Below are 15,911 nucleotides of genomic sequence, written 5' to 3' on the forward strand. Positions count from 1 at the left end.
GGCAAGCTTCCGGAAAAAGAATTCAGAAAAATGATAGTGAAGATGATCCAGGACCTCGGAAAAAGAATGGAGGCAAAGATCGAGAAGATGCAAGAAATGTTTAATAAAGACCTAGAAGAATTAACAAACAAACAGATGAACAATGCAATAACTGAAATGAAAACTACACTAGAAGGAATCAATAGCAGAATAACTGAGGCAGAAGAATGGATAAGTGACATGGAAGACAGAATGGTGGAATTCACTGCTGCGGAGCAGAAAAAAGGAAAAAGAATGAGAAGAAATGAAGACAGCCTAAGAGACCTGTGGGACAACATTAAATGCAACAACATTCGCATTGTAATGGTCCCAGAAGGAGAAGAGAGAGAGAAAGGACCCGAGAAAATATTTGAAGAAATTATAGTCAAAAAGTTCCCTAACATGGGAAAGGAAATAGCCACCCAAGTCTAGGAAGCACAGAGAGTCCCATACAGGATAAACCAAGGAGAAACACGCCGAGACACATAGTAATCAAATTGGCAAAAATTAAAGACAAAGACAAATTATTGAAAGCAGCAAGGGAAAAATGACAAATAACATACAAGGGGACTCCCATAAGGTTAACAGCTGATTTCTCAGCAGAAACTCTACAAGCCAGAAGGGAGTGGCATGATATACTTAAAGTGATGAAAGGGAAGGACCTACAACAAAGATTGCTCTACCCAGCAAGGATCTCATTCAGATTCGATGGAGAAATCAAAAGCTTTACAGACAAGCAAAAGCTAAGAGAATTCAGCACCACCAAACCAGCTCTAAAACAAACGCTAAAGGAACTTCTTTAAGTGGGAAACACAACAGAAGGAAAGGACCTACAAAAACAAACCCAAAACAATTAAGAAAATGGTAATAGGAACATACATATTGATAATTACCTTAAATGTGAATGGATTAAATGCTCCAACCAAAAGACACAGGCCTGCTGAATGGATACAAAAACAAGACCCATCTATATGATGTCTACAAGAGACCCACTTCAGACCTAGGGACACATACAGACTGAAAGTGAGGGGATGGAAAAAGATATTCCATGCAAATGGAAATCAAAAGAAAGCTGGAGTAGCAATACTCATATCAGATAAAATAGACTTTAAACTAAAGAATGTTACAAGAGACAAGGAAGGACACTACATAATGATCAAGGGATCAATCCAAGAAGAAGATATAACAATTATAAATATATATGCACCCAACATAGGAGCACCTCAATACATAAGGCAACTGCTAACAGCTATAAAAGAGGAAATCGACAGTGACACAATAATAGTGGGGGACTTTTAACACCTCACTTACACCAATGGACAGATCATCCAAACAGAAAATTAATAAGGAAACACAAGCTTTAAATGACACAATAGACCAGATAGATTTAATTGATATTTATAGGACATTCCATCAAAAAACAACAGATTACACTTTCCTCTCAAGTGCGCACAGAACATTCTCCAGGATAGATCACACCTTGGGTCACAAATCAAGCCTCATAAATTTAAGAAAATTGAAATCATATCAAGCATCTTTTCTGACCACAATGCTATGAGATTAGAAATCAATTACAGGGAAAAAACTGTAAAACACACAAACACATGGAGGCTAAACAATACAGTATTAAATAACCAAGAGATCACTGAAGAAATCAAAAAATACCTAGAGACAAATGACAGTGAAAACACAATGATCCAAAACCTATGGAATGCAGCAAAAGCAGTTCTAAGAGGGAAGTTTATAGCTATACAAGCCTAACTCAAGAAACAAGAAAAATCTCAAATAAACAATCTAAACTTACACCTAAAGGAACTAGAAAAAGAAGAACAAAGAAAACCCAAAGTTAACATAAGGAAAGAAATCATAAAGATCAGAGCAGAAATAAATGAAATAGAAACAAAGAAAACAATAGCAAAGATCAATGAAACTAAAAGCTCTTTCCTTGAGAAGATAAACAAAATTGATAAACCATTAGCCATATCATCAGGAAAAAGAGGGAGAGGATTCAAATCAATAAAATTAGAAATGAAAAAGGAGAAGTTAAAACAGACACCGCAGAAATGTAGAGCATCCTAAGAGACTACTACAAGCAACTCTATGCCAATAAAATGGACAACCTGGAGGAAATGGACAAATTCTTACAAAGGTATAACCTTCCAAGACTGAACCAGGAAGAAATAGAAAATATGAACAGACCAGTCACAAGTAATGAAATTGAAACTGATTAAAAATCTTCCAACATGGACTTCCCTGGTGGCGCAGTGGTTAGGAATCCGCCCACCAATGCAGGGGACACGGGTTCAAGCCCTGGTGTGGGAAGCTCTCACATGCCGTGGAGCAACTAAGCCCGTGTGCCACGACAACTGAGCCTGCGCTCTAGAGCCTGCGAGCCACAACTACTGAGCCTGCATGCCACAACTACTGAAGCCCGCGCACCTAGAGCCCATGCGCCACAACAAGAGAAGCCACTGCAATGAGAAGCCCGCGCACCACAATGAAGAGTAGTCCCCGCTCACCACAACTAAAGAAAGCCCGGTGCAGCAACGAAAACCCAACGCAGCCAAATTAAATAAATAAATAGATTTATTTTTTTTTTAAATCTTCCAACAAACAAAAGTCCAAGACCAGATGGCTACACAGGTGATTTCTATCAAACATTTAGAGAAGAGCTAACACCCATCCTTCTCAAACTCTTCCAGAAAATTGAGGAGGAAGGAACACTCCCAAACTCATTCTGTGAGGCCACCATCACCCTGATACCAAAACCAGACAAAGATACTACAAAAAAAGAAAATTACAAACCAATATCACTGATGAATATAGATGCAAAAATCCTCAACAAAATACTAGCAAACAGAATCCAACAACACATTAAAAGGATCATACACCATGATCAAGTGGGATTTATCCCAGGGATGCAAGGATTCTTCAATATATGCAAATCATCAATGTGATACACCATATTAACAAATTGAGGAAGAAAAACCATATGATCATCTCAATAGATGCAGAAAAAGCTTTTGACAAAATTCAACACCCATTTATGATAAAAACTCTCCAGAAAGTGGGCATAGAGGGAACCTACCTCAACATAATAAAGGCCATATACAACAAACCCACAGCAAGCATCATTCTCAATGGTGAAAAACTGAAAGCATTTCCTCTAAGATCAGGAAGAAGACAAGGATGTCCACTCTCACCACCATTATTCAACATAGCTTTGGAAGTCCTAGCCACAGCAGTCAGAGAAGAAAAAGAAATAAAAGGAATACATATTGGAAAAGAAGAAGTAAAACTGTCAGTTTGCAGATGACATGATACTATACATAGAGAATCCTAAAGATGCCACCAGAAAATGACTAGAGAAAATCAATGAATTTGGTAAAGTTGCAGGATACAAAATTAATGCACAGAAATCTCTTGCATTCCTATACACTAATGATGAAAAATATGAAAGAGAAATTAAGGAAACACTCCCATTTACCATTGCAACAAAAAGAATAAAATACCTAGGAATAATCCTACCTAGGGAGACAAAAGACCTGTATGCAGAAAACTATAAGACACTGATGAAAGAAATTAAATGTGATACCAACAGATGGAGAGATATACCATATTCTTGGATTGGAAGAATCAATATTGTGAAAATGACTATACTATGCAAAGCAATCTACAGATTCAATGAAATCCCTATCAAATTACCAATGGCATTTTTTACGGAGCTAGAACAAAAAATCTTAAAATTTGTATGGAAACACAAAAGACCCCAAATAGCCAAAGCTGTCTTGAGGGAAAAAAACGGAGCTGGAGGAATCAGACTCCCTGACTTCAGACTATACTACAAAGCTACAGTAATAAAGACAATATGGCACTGGCACAAAAAACAGAAACATAGATCAATGGAACAAGATAGCAAGCCCAGGGATAAACCCATGCACCTATTGTCAACTAATCTATGACAAAGGAGACAAGGATGTACGATGGAGAAAAGACAGTCTCTTCAATAAGTGGTGCTGGGAAAACTGGACAGCTACATGTAAAAGACTGAAATTAGAACACTCCCTAATACCATACACAAAAATAAACTCAAAATGGATTAGAGACCTAAATGTAAGGTTGGACACTATAAAACTCTTAGAGGAAAACAAAGGAAGAAGAAGAACACTCTTTGACATAAATCACAGCAAGATCTTTTTTGATCCACCTCCTAGAGTAATAGAAATAAAAACAAAAATAAATAAATGGGACCTAATGAAACTTAAGAGCTTTTGCACAGCAAAGCAAACCATAAACAAGACGAAAAGACAACCCTCAGAATGGGAGAAAGTATTTGCAAACGAATCAATGGACAAAGGATTAATCTCCAAAAAATATAAAGAGCTCATGCAGCTCAATATTAACAAAAACAAACAACCCAATCCAAAAATGGACAGAAGACCTAAATAGACACTTCTCCAAAGACATACAGATGACCAAGAAGCACATGAAAAGCTGCTCAACATCACTAATTATTAGAGAAATACAAATCAAAACTACAATGAAGTATCACCTCATACCAGTTAGAATGGGCATCATCAGAAAATCCGCAAACAACAAATGCTGGAGAGGGTGTGGAGAAAAGGGAACACTCTTGTACTGCTGGTGGGAATGTGAATTGGTACAGCCACTATGGAGAACAGTATGGAGGTTCCTTAAAAAACTAAAAATAGAATTACCATATGATCCAGCAATCCCACTACTGGGCATATACCCAGAGAAAACCATAATTCAAAAATACACATATACCCCAATGATCATTGCAGCACTATTTACAATAGCCAGCTCATGGAAGCAACCTAAATGCCCATCAACAGATGAATGCATAAAAAAGATGTGGTACATATCTACAATGGTATATTACTCAGCCATAAAAAGGAATGAAATTGGGTCATTTGTTTAGACATGGATGGATCTAGAGAGTGTCATACAGAGTGAAGTAAGTCAGAAAGAGGAAAACAAATTTCGTATATTAACGCATATATGTGGAACCTAGAAAAACGGTACAGATGAACCGATTTGCAAGGCAGAAATTGAGACACAGATGGAGAGAACAAACGTATGGACACCAAGGGGGGAAAGTGGCGGGGGTGGTGGTGGTGGGGTGATGTGATGACTTGGGCGATTGGGATTGACATGTATACACTGATGTGTATAAAATTGATGACTAATAAGAACCTGTTGTATTAAAATTTTTTTAATAAAAAATATTAGGAGCCTTAGATGCAAGAGGGAGGAGATATAGGGATGTATGTATATGTATAACTGATTCACTTTGTTATACAGCAGAAACTAACACACCATTGTAAAGCAATTGTACTCCAATAAATATGTTAAAATAATAATAAATAAATATATGGGAGCAGATATTCAAAGAAAAAAAATTAGGAGCCTTGAAAAACACCATGTGTAGTATTTGGCTTCTGATCTGAATTTTTACTGGAATAGGCCTATTATTTCTTCTACAATGAAAAATTTTACTTACATCTTCTTTTTGCAAACAAAACACTAGCAAGAGTTAGCATGGGTTGATTGGAGGCAAGAGAAGGAAAGCAGGAGGGAACCTGAATAAATGCAGGCAAGGACTTCTCTCCTGCTGATTTTACTATTTTCAAAAGGCAGATGAGCAAGTATGGAATTTATTTAGTGGAATGTTTAATAGTTTTTAAAGAGCTTACTTTCAGTTTAAAAACATTGACAAGGGCTATTGACATTAATTTATTTGAATAGATAGAAACATACTGAAACTTTTATTCCAGAATGTCATAAAAAATAAATTTCATGTATATTTATTGCAAAATCTACCAAATTGTAATTCTTTACAGTGTATTGTTCACCTAAATTTTCACTGTCATAAAGTCATAGCACAGTAAGAGTCTGGAATGCTTGGTATAAATATTTACTAAATGAATTAGAATCAGGGGTAGTTTCCCAACCATTCTGACTCCCTCTGATTCCACCAGGGCTTCTCCATCTATGCCATCACACCCAGAGGGACTCTAGGAGGTAAAGGAACCCATCTTCCAATACAAGAAGGAGCTTACTGGTGTTTTGTTAACAAGAGGTAAGTGTTCATTCAGTGCATTAAATTGGATCCTCAACAAAGTCTCAGGGCAGAAGTAGGTGTCCTGAGGAGGTGGCAAGGGGCCTTGGAAGGTATCAAGTATATCTGTATATATTTTAGTCTCTTATCTTTGATTTGGCACTAATTATGTACGTCTATCCTTTCAGGACCCTAATATTTTATTCTTAAGAGACTTAGCTGAAGTCTTAAAAATAATAAAACTTGCATTGATTTCTGCTATAACAGTTTTAGTTTTCCCCCAAGGTAATAAAGATAACACTGTCAACTAGATAGAGAACAAGTTGGGAAGTTCAAGAAAGAAAGTAAAGCACACGGAAAGAATGGATAGGTCAGAGAATCATAAAATCTTAGTGTTGGAAGATGCTGTACAATAGTGGTTCCTAACTACTGGTCAGTGGGCCAATGGAGAAGAGTGAGAGAGTTTTTACCAACCTTTGGTTAATGAGAGAGAGAGGGAAAGAAATAGAAGGAGAGCATAAAGAGACGTCACTTTATTTAGGTTTCTTTTCAGGTAATCACGTCTTAAAAAATGGATTGTAGTGATTTTTGAGCAAATCTGTAAATATACTGTCATTACACTGTTTACCTAACGTGAGTTAATTTTACAGCATGTGAATTACTTTTAAACATAAAGATAGGGCTTCCCTGGTGGCGCAGTGGTTGGGAGTCTGCCTGCCGATGCAGGGGACGCAGGTTCGTGCCCCGGTCCAGGAAGATCCCACATGCCACGGAGCGGCTGGGCCCTGAGCCATGGCCACTGAGCCTGCGCGTCCGGAGCCCGTGCTCTGCAAGGGGAGAGGCCACAACAGTGAGAGGCCCCCGTACCGCAAAAAAAAAAAATAAATAAATAAAAAAAAAATATATATATATATATATATATAATTTTAGAAGTTAAAATAAAAAGCAAAGACTGATAAATTCAAGAGTTTGCTGAGCACTGACAAAGTAGGAAAATGCATTGTTCTGCTGTCTGGAGAGATGAGTGGATTTCGAAGAGTTAATTTAGGGTTTTAGAGACATATTGACTAACAAAGAGACCCCCACTTGCACTAGCTTTGCCGGAATGCTCTTCCCATTCTTCCACCCACCCCCGCCTCCATCTTCACAAGGCTGGCTCTTCTTTATCATTTCTATCTCTGGTTTAATATCACCTTTTCATAGAACTCTTCTCTGACTGCTTAATCCAGACTAGCTAGCTACCCATTCATTCTCTATCACATACTATATTTTAATTCTTGCACTGCTGTTTTAACTATCTAATGCATTTGTGATTTTAAAAGATATCTACTGGTTTTAAAAATTGAAACCGGGGCTTCCCTGGTGGCGCAGTGGTTGAGAGTCCGCCTGCCGATGCAGGGGACACAGGTTCGTGTCCCGGTCCGGGAAGATCCCACATGCCACGGAGCGGCTGGGCCCGTGAGCCATGGCTGCTGAGCCTGTGCGTCCGGAGCCTGTGCTCCGCAACGGGAGAGGCCACAGCAGTGAGAGGCCCATGTACCGCAAAAAAAAAAAAAAAAAAAAAATTGAAACCGTATACAGCCATAAGTTACCGTCTACATAAATATGACTTTATTATTCTGCCATCTTCACTAACAAAACTTTTTTCCTCCATCTTCATTGACATGGTTTATTTTTTCAGGAAACTCTTATCCAAAAAGATAAAAGTTACAAACAATATTTGTATAGTGGCTTTATTGAGATATAATTTACATACCATAAAATTCACCCTTGCTAGATCTATAATGCAGTAGCAGTTATATTTATAGACTTGTACAAAAATCACCACAATCTAATTTTAGGATGTTTTGGTCACTCCAGAAAGAAACCTTGTGCCCAGTCAATCTCCCTCTGCTCGTGACAGCCTTAGGCAACCACTAATCACTTTCTGTCTCTATAGATTGGCCTATTCTGGACATTTCATATAAATGGATTCATATAGTATGTGATCTTTTGTATCTACCTTCTTTCATTAAAGATAATGTCTTTGAGGCTCATCCATGTTGCAGCATGTATCAGTGCTTCATTCCTTTTAATTGCTAAGTAGTATTCTTTGTGTGGATATACTAAATTTTGTTTATCCATTCACCAGCTGATGGACATTTGTATTGTTTTTACCTTTTAGCTATTATGAATAATATTGCTATGAACATTTGTTCATAGCAGTTTCTATGTGAGCATATAATCTCACATCTCTTACAGAAATTCCTAGGAGTAGAATTGTCAGTAACTCTGTTTAACACTGTAGGAAACTGCCAAATTGTTTTCCAAAAAGCTGCACCATTTTACATTCCCACCAGCAATGCATGAGAGTTCTCATTTCTCCACATCTTTGCCAACACTTGTTATTTTCTATTTGTTTGTTTGTTTGTTTGTTTGATTATCACTATTCTAGTGACTATATTTCTTGTGGTATCTTTTGTGGTTTTAATCAACATTTCCCTGCTGCCTGATGATATTGAGCATTCTTTCATGAGCTTATTGGCCATTTGTGTATCTTCTTTGGAGAACTGTTTGTTCAAATCTTTTGTCTGTCTTTTTGTTGTTTTTTTTGTCTTTTTATTGTTGAGTTATAAGTTCTTAATATATTCTGGATACAAGTCCCTTATCAAATTATATGATTTATAAATATTTTCTTCTAGTTTGTGGGCTTGTCTCTTACCTTTCTTGTGGTGTTCTTTGAAGTGCAAATGTTTTTAATAATGATGAAGTTCAGTTTATCAAATTTTTCTTTTATCACTTGTGCTTTGATGTTGAATCTAAGAAATCATTGCCTAACCTAGGTAATTTTATAAGTTTTAATTTCTAATTATCCGTTGCTAGTAAATAAAAATACAATTCACTTTTGTGTACTGATCTTATATGCAAAGATCTTGTTAAGTTCATGTATTAGCTCTAGTTGCTTGTTTGTAGATACCTTCAGAACTTTAGGCAATCATGTCATCTGCAAACAAAGTTTTACTTCTTTCTTTTCTATCTAAATGCCTTTTATTTTTCTTTAAAGCCCTTCTTCTTAATATTAGTTTTTGTGCTTTTAGTCACTTGGTATGAATCTAACACCTGGCTGCAATTTACTCATGAATTGACTAAAGTATACAATCTGCCTGACTGTTCGGTTTTTATACATTTTCCTTTGCAAGACACTCAGCTTTCCTTGGCACCAGTTTATTGTATTGAATCAGTTGGTTTCCTGGGCAACTGGACTCAATCATTATGTGAATATTTACACGGTAAACAACATAATAGGCCAGATAGCCATAAATCTAAAATCCCCCATCATACTGTCCCTATGATAGGAATGGAGTTTTGTATCTTTGCTGAAACAATAATTGGGGTGCTTTCATAGGAGTTAGCTTTTGTAGTCAATTGTTTACAGAAAAAGAACTTCAAAGAGCTCTAGGAGCAAGGAGCATACTACCTCTTTTTGGCTTTAGATCTATCTCAGCATCTTAGCACTACAAAACAAATAGCATTGTTTGGTACCAGACCATGAATGATGCCAAAATGTTACCACAGTATTTGACAGCTCCTCTGGGTATTTTGCCAGAAAACAGATCATCAAGTGGCCCTCAATGACTGGTATAGGGTTTGTGGTACAGAAGCCTATGGGCTTTTACCTAATAAATGGGCAGGCATTTTACCTTGGTAAAATGATGTCAGACATCATTTGGGGTTCATTTTAGACATCAATACTGCCTCTTGGAAAAGGAAATCTTTAGATAACAATTAAATGAAGAGAAAAACTGGGGCTTAATTTGAGATCCAAACCCTATCTAATCAAGAGGAATTCTGGACTGCTTTCTTTTCACCTCAATTCTCTTGAATATGTGCTTTTAAAAAGGCCAGAAAGTTGGGAGGATTTCACATGCTATGAGTTGGAGAATAGTGAAAGTGTTAGACAATGCCATCTGGACTATTGAACTCCTCACTTGAGAAGTTCATAAAATTGGACAAGCAGTACTTCAGAATAGAGCCACACAGATATGATATTGGCCTCTCAAGGGGAAACAAGTGCTGTTTTAAGGGAAGAATGTTGTGCTTACATGCTTACAGATATCTCTTGAATCTTTAATGTTACAAAAATGATCAAGAAAGTAAACAAATCTGTGATATCTTCACATTAGGGATGAGATCTAATCTCTTGGGTTAACTGTGGCACTTTTGATTCTTGATGAGAAGTGGACTTCAAGCACTGATCATGTGTTTATCCGTGATGTAGTGTTCATATGTGTTGTCTGCAGTGTGTTAAATGATGCTGCATAGCCAATGTGTCATCAAATGATTCAATAAATAATCATGCTACAACAAAACAAAAACAACAGGGAACCCAGGTATTTATGGAGATCGAAAAACCAAAACCACACCAGAAACCTAATTTGCATGCATGACACCTCAAATAGAGTGGAAAGTGTGGACTGATATGTCCCCAAATGTGAACGTTCTACCCTTCAGCTTAGACTGAAAATGACCACAAGGGGAGGATATTGAGAACAGGAACCATCTACCCAGCTTACTGTCTACATTAATATGACTTCACTAATATAACTTAACTTTTCCACTGTCTTCTTCAACTTGATTTTACAATTTCAGGAATCTCTTGCCCAGGAAGACAAATATTACAAATGACTTTAATTTTGTTTCAGAAACTTGCCAGAAAAATACATCTAAATGAAATCAAACTCTTCAGATTTTCAATAGATAGCATCAAATAACTATTAACCCACCAAATCTATTTGAAACCCTTGCTTCAATATCGTCGCCTTGCTTTATCCACCAGTCTTAAACTGTTACATTATGATCCTCACCGAATCTTAACCAAGTCTCCTCACCTCCATTAAAAGACCTCCTTTTTTGTTGTTTTAATATTTATTTATTTATTTATTTATTTATTTATTTATTTAGTTGTGCCAGGTCTCACTTGCAGCACACGGGATCTTTTAGTTGTGGCATGTGGAATCTAGTTCCCTGACCAGGTATCAAACCTGGGGCCCCTGCATTGGGAGCACGGAGTCTTAACTGCTGGACCACCCAGGAAGTCTGAAAGACCTCCTTTAACACATCTCTAAAACCTCTTGCTCTCTTCCTGTGGAGATGGAATGAAGACTCAGTCAAGGTTGTACTCTCCCTTACTATGGTAAAAATAAATCCAGTTTTGTTCTATCAACAAGTTGTTTCGCAATATTTGAGGAGAGCCTTTCAACAGTTTGAGCATAGTCTTTCTCTTTCACTATTATGTATCCATGACAGTAGAGTCCTTGCCTTGCTTGTTCATTCTGAATCTACAATGGCTAGAATAGGCCCAGCAAATAGGGGAACTGACTACTGTATACATTATTCATTTATATACTCATATTACTGTACTTGGGAATTAATGGGAATTTTTTAGAAAAATGTTTACTATGCTTAATCTTAACCTTCTGTGCTAATTTTTTTTTTTTGCGGTACGCGGGCCTCTCACTGTTGTGGCCTCTCCCGTTGCGGAGCACAGGCTCTGGACACGCAGGCTCAACGGCCATGGCTCACGGGCCCAGCTGCTCCGGCGGCATGTGGGATCTTCCCTGACCGGGGCATGAACCCGTGTCCCCTGCATCGGCAGGTGGACTCTCAACCACTGCACCACCAGGGAAGCCCTCTGTGCTAAATTTAAAACCTAATTCTCTTATGAAATATGATTTCACCAAATTGAATTTTTGCTAAATGATAAGCATATCGAAGTGTGGTCTTCTTAATTCTTTACAACTTTTTTGATGGTAAAATACCCTATATTTTGTAAAAAAAAAGATGCTCCTGATAATGATGGAAGAAGTTTCTTAATGTTCTTACTTGGTGTTATGGGTGGAATCATATGCCCCCCAGAATGATGTGTTGGAGTCCTAACTCCCCATACCTCAGAATGTGACTTCATTTGGAGCTAGGATCCAGAGGCAATCAAATTAAAATGAGATCATTCGTGTGAGGCCAGATCCAACATACCAAGTGTCCTTATAAAAAGGGGAAATTTGGACACAAACAGGCACACAGGGAGAATGCCACTTGAAGATGAAAGCGGAGGTGCTTCCACAAACCAAGGAATGCAAAGAGAGCCAACAAATCACCAGAAAAAGGGGTATAGTCATAGAAAAGATTCTTCCTCACAGCCCTCAAAAGAAACCAACTCTGGCAACACCTTGATTTCAGATTTCTAGGTACCAGAACTGTAAGACAATTAATTTCTGTCATCTGAGCCACTCAGTGTATGGTACTTTGTGAACCACAGCCCTAGGAAACTCATAATACTTGGAAAAATAAGGAGTGTTGGCTCTCAAAATTTGGGAAAGACTTACTGCTTCATTTTGGCTTGTGTTTATTGGCCCTAAAAATTGAAAGCCTAGAAATTATGCTTTAGATATTATGTAATTCTTCAGCTCTCAAACTTTGTGGATTTCTTTATGCTTTCAAAAATTGGGGGCCCCAAAAGTTTTTTGTTTATGTGGTTTATATCTAATGACATTTACCATATTAGAAATTTTAAAATGGATATTTAATTCATTTAATAATATTAGTAAACCCATTACATGTTAATATAAATATTTTAATCTTCCAGAACAAAAATAATTTAATGAGAAGCAAGGCATTGTTTTATATTTATGCATTAATGTATGACTTAATAAAAATAATTAGATCCTTATATCAGTTATTGCATTCAATCTGTCACAATATTACACCACAGGTAGCCTCCAGAAAACTCAACTGTACACTTATGACAGAATTCAAGTGAAAAAAAGCAACAAATCTTAGCATTATTATGTAAATGGTTTGATCTCATGGACCACGTATTAAGAACTGCTGTAACCTGGTACTGATATCTTCTCTGTACTAATATTAATAATGCTTTTACCTATATATAGTTTGCTATTTATGTAGCAACCTCATGGTAACCACAAACCAAAAATCTGCAATAGATACAGCACAAAAAAGAGAAAGGAATCCAAACATAACACTAAAGATAGTAATGAAATCACAAAGGAAGAGAACAAAAGAAGAAGAAAAGAACAAAAAAGGACTACAAAAACAATTAACAAAATGGCAATAAGTTTATACCTATCAATAATTACTTTAATTGTAAATGGATTAATGCTCCAATCAAAAGCACAGAGTGGCTGAATGGATACAAAAGCAAGATCTATATACATGCTGCCAGAAGAAACTCACTTCAGATCTAAAGACACACACAGACTGAAAATGAGGGGGTTGGAATAAGGTTTTCCATGAAAATGGAAACAAAAAGAAAGCCACAGTAGCAATACTTATACAGACAAAACAGACTTTAAAACAAAGACTGTAACAAGAACAAAGAAGGGCATTACATAATGATCAAGGGATCAATACAAAAAGAAGATATAACAATTGTAAATATATATGCACCCAACATAGGAGCACCTAAATGTACAAAGCAAATATTAACAGACATAAAGGGAGAAATTGACAGTAACACAATAATATTAGGTTACTTTAACATCCAAGGCAATCTACAGATTCAGTGTAATCCTTATCAAAATACCAATGGCATTTTTCACAGAAGTAGAACAAATAATTCTAAAATTTGTATGGAAACAAAAGACCCTGAATAGCCAAAACAATCTTGAGAAAGAAGAACAGAACTGGAGGCATCTTGCTTCCTGACTTCAAACTAGACTACAAAGCTACAATAATCAAAACAGTATGGCACTGACACCAAAACAGACACATAGGCCAGTGGAATGGAATAGAGAGCCCAGAATAAACCTACATGCTTATGGTCAGTTAATCTACAACAAAGAATGCAAGAATATAGAGTGGGGAAATATAGTCCCTTCAATAAGTGGCACTGGGAAAACTGGACAGCTACATGTAAAAGAATGAGATTAGAACATTTTCTCACACCATTTGCAAATATAAACTCAAAATGGATTAAAGACCTAAATGTGAGACTGGAAACCATAAAATTCCTGGAAGAAAATATAGGCAGAACACTCTGACATAAATCATAGCAATATTTTTGGGTCTGTCTTCTAAGGCAAAGGAAATAAAAACAAAAATAAACAAATGGGACCTAATTAAACATAAAAGCTTTTGCTCAACAAAGGAAACAAATGAAAAGACAACCTACTGAATGGGAGAAAATATTTGCAAATGATATGACCAATAAAGGGTTAATATCCAAAATATATAAACAGCTCATACAACTCAATATAAAAATATTAAACAACCTGATTTAAAAATGGGCAGAAGACCTGAATAGACAAAGAGGACATACAAATGGCCAATAGGCACATGCAATGATGCACAACATCTCTATCATCAGAGAAGTGCAATCAAAACCACAAAGAGATATCACCTCACATCTGTCAGGATGGCTATCATCAAAAAGACCACAAATAATAAATGTTGGCGAGGATATGTAGAAAAGGGAAACCTCTTACACTGTTGGTGGGAATGTAAACTGTTTCAGCCCCTATGGAAACTGTATGGAGGCTCCTCAAAAAATTAAAACAGAACTACTCAGGATGTATGAATCAAAATATTGCGAAGGAAAAAGAGCAGGCTTTATATACAAACAAGCTGGAATTAAAATATCAGTTCTGCCTACTGTGGCCTTGGGCAAATTACTTAGTCAAATTAAATCCTGGTTTCATCACCTATTATATTAGGATTAAGTAAATCAACTTTTGGATCATTTTAGCACAGTGTTTGGAATACAGAAAGTATTGAACAAATGTTAGTTCCCTTTCTCTTTTCCAATTTCCTTTTGTTAGTTTACATTTACAAGAAATCTGATTGCCATTTATGATCACTGTCCACATACTGAAATTTAATATCTGTTACTGTACAAATATCAAAGAAGACACAAGCCACTTCTGAGATACTAGAGTTGCAAACTGAAGTTAGTGAATAGAGGAGGACGTAGCGAACATAACATCTGACTCCCCCAAATTCTCACTATCTACTTGAGCTGCAGATATAGCTTGTTAAAGCTAATCTGTTATTAGCTCTGTATATGAACGTGGTTAAAATTTTCAGGTTAGCTGCAAAGGTGGAAAGTAGAGAGTGAGTCACTGAGGAATTTACTGTAGGCACTGAAGGGAAGAAGAAAGCAGTGAGGCTAAGATCCATTTGGGAGGAGAGTCCTGGGTGACTCTAAAGTGGACCACCAGCCAAAAGGAACTGGACGTGGAATGCCACATGCCACCAAGAGGAGAAGAAAGGGGATGTTGACTGTACATTTTGCCTAATCATAATTATCATTAAAAATATTCTCTCATTTAAAGTTCACAACATTGCTCATAAAAAAGAATGAAATAATGCCATTTGCAGCAACATGGATGGAACTAGAGATTATCACACTAAGTGAAGTAAGTCAGACAAAGACAAATATCATATGATATAGCTTATATGTGGAATCTAAAATACGATACAGATAAACTTATTTACAAAACAGAAACAGACTGACAGACATAGAATACAAATTTACAGTTACCAAAGGGAAAAGGGTGGGGGGAGGGATAAATTAGAAGTTTGGGATTAAAATATACACACTACTATATATAGAATCGATAATCAGTAAGGACCTACTGTATAGCACAGGGAACTATACTCAGTATTTTGTAATAACCTGTAAGGGAAAACAATCTGAAAAGGAATATATATATATGTGTGTGTATATGTACGTATAACTGAATCACTGTGCTGTACACCTGAAACTAACACAATATTGTAAATCAACTGTATTTAAATAAAAATTTTAAAAAATAAA

The sequence above is a fragment of the Mesoplodon mirus genome (genome assembly GCF_964341445.2).
Source record: "Mesoplodon mirus genome assembly, chromosome: 4".
NCBI lineage: Eukaryota > Metazoa > Chordata > Mammalia > Artiodactyla > Ziphiidae > Mesoplodon > Mesoplodon mirus.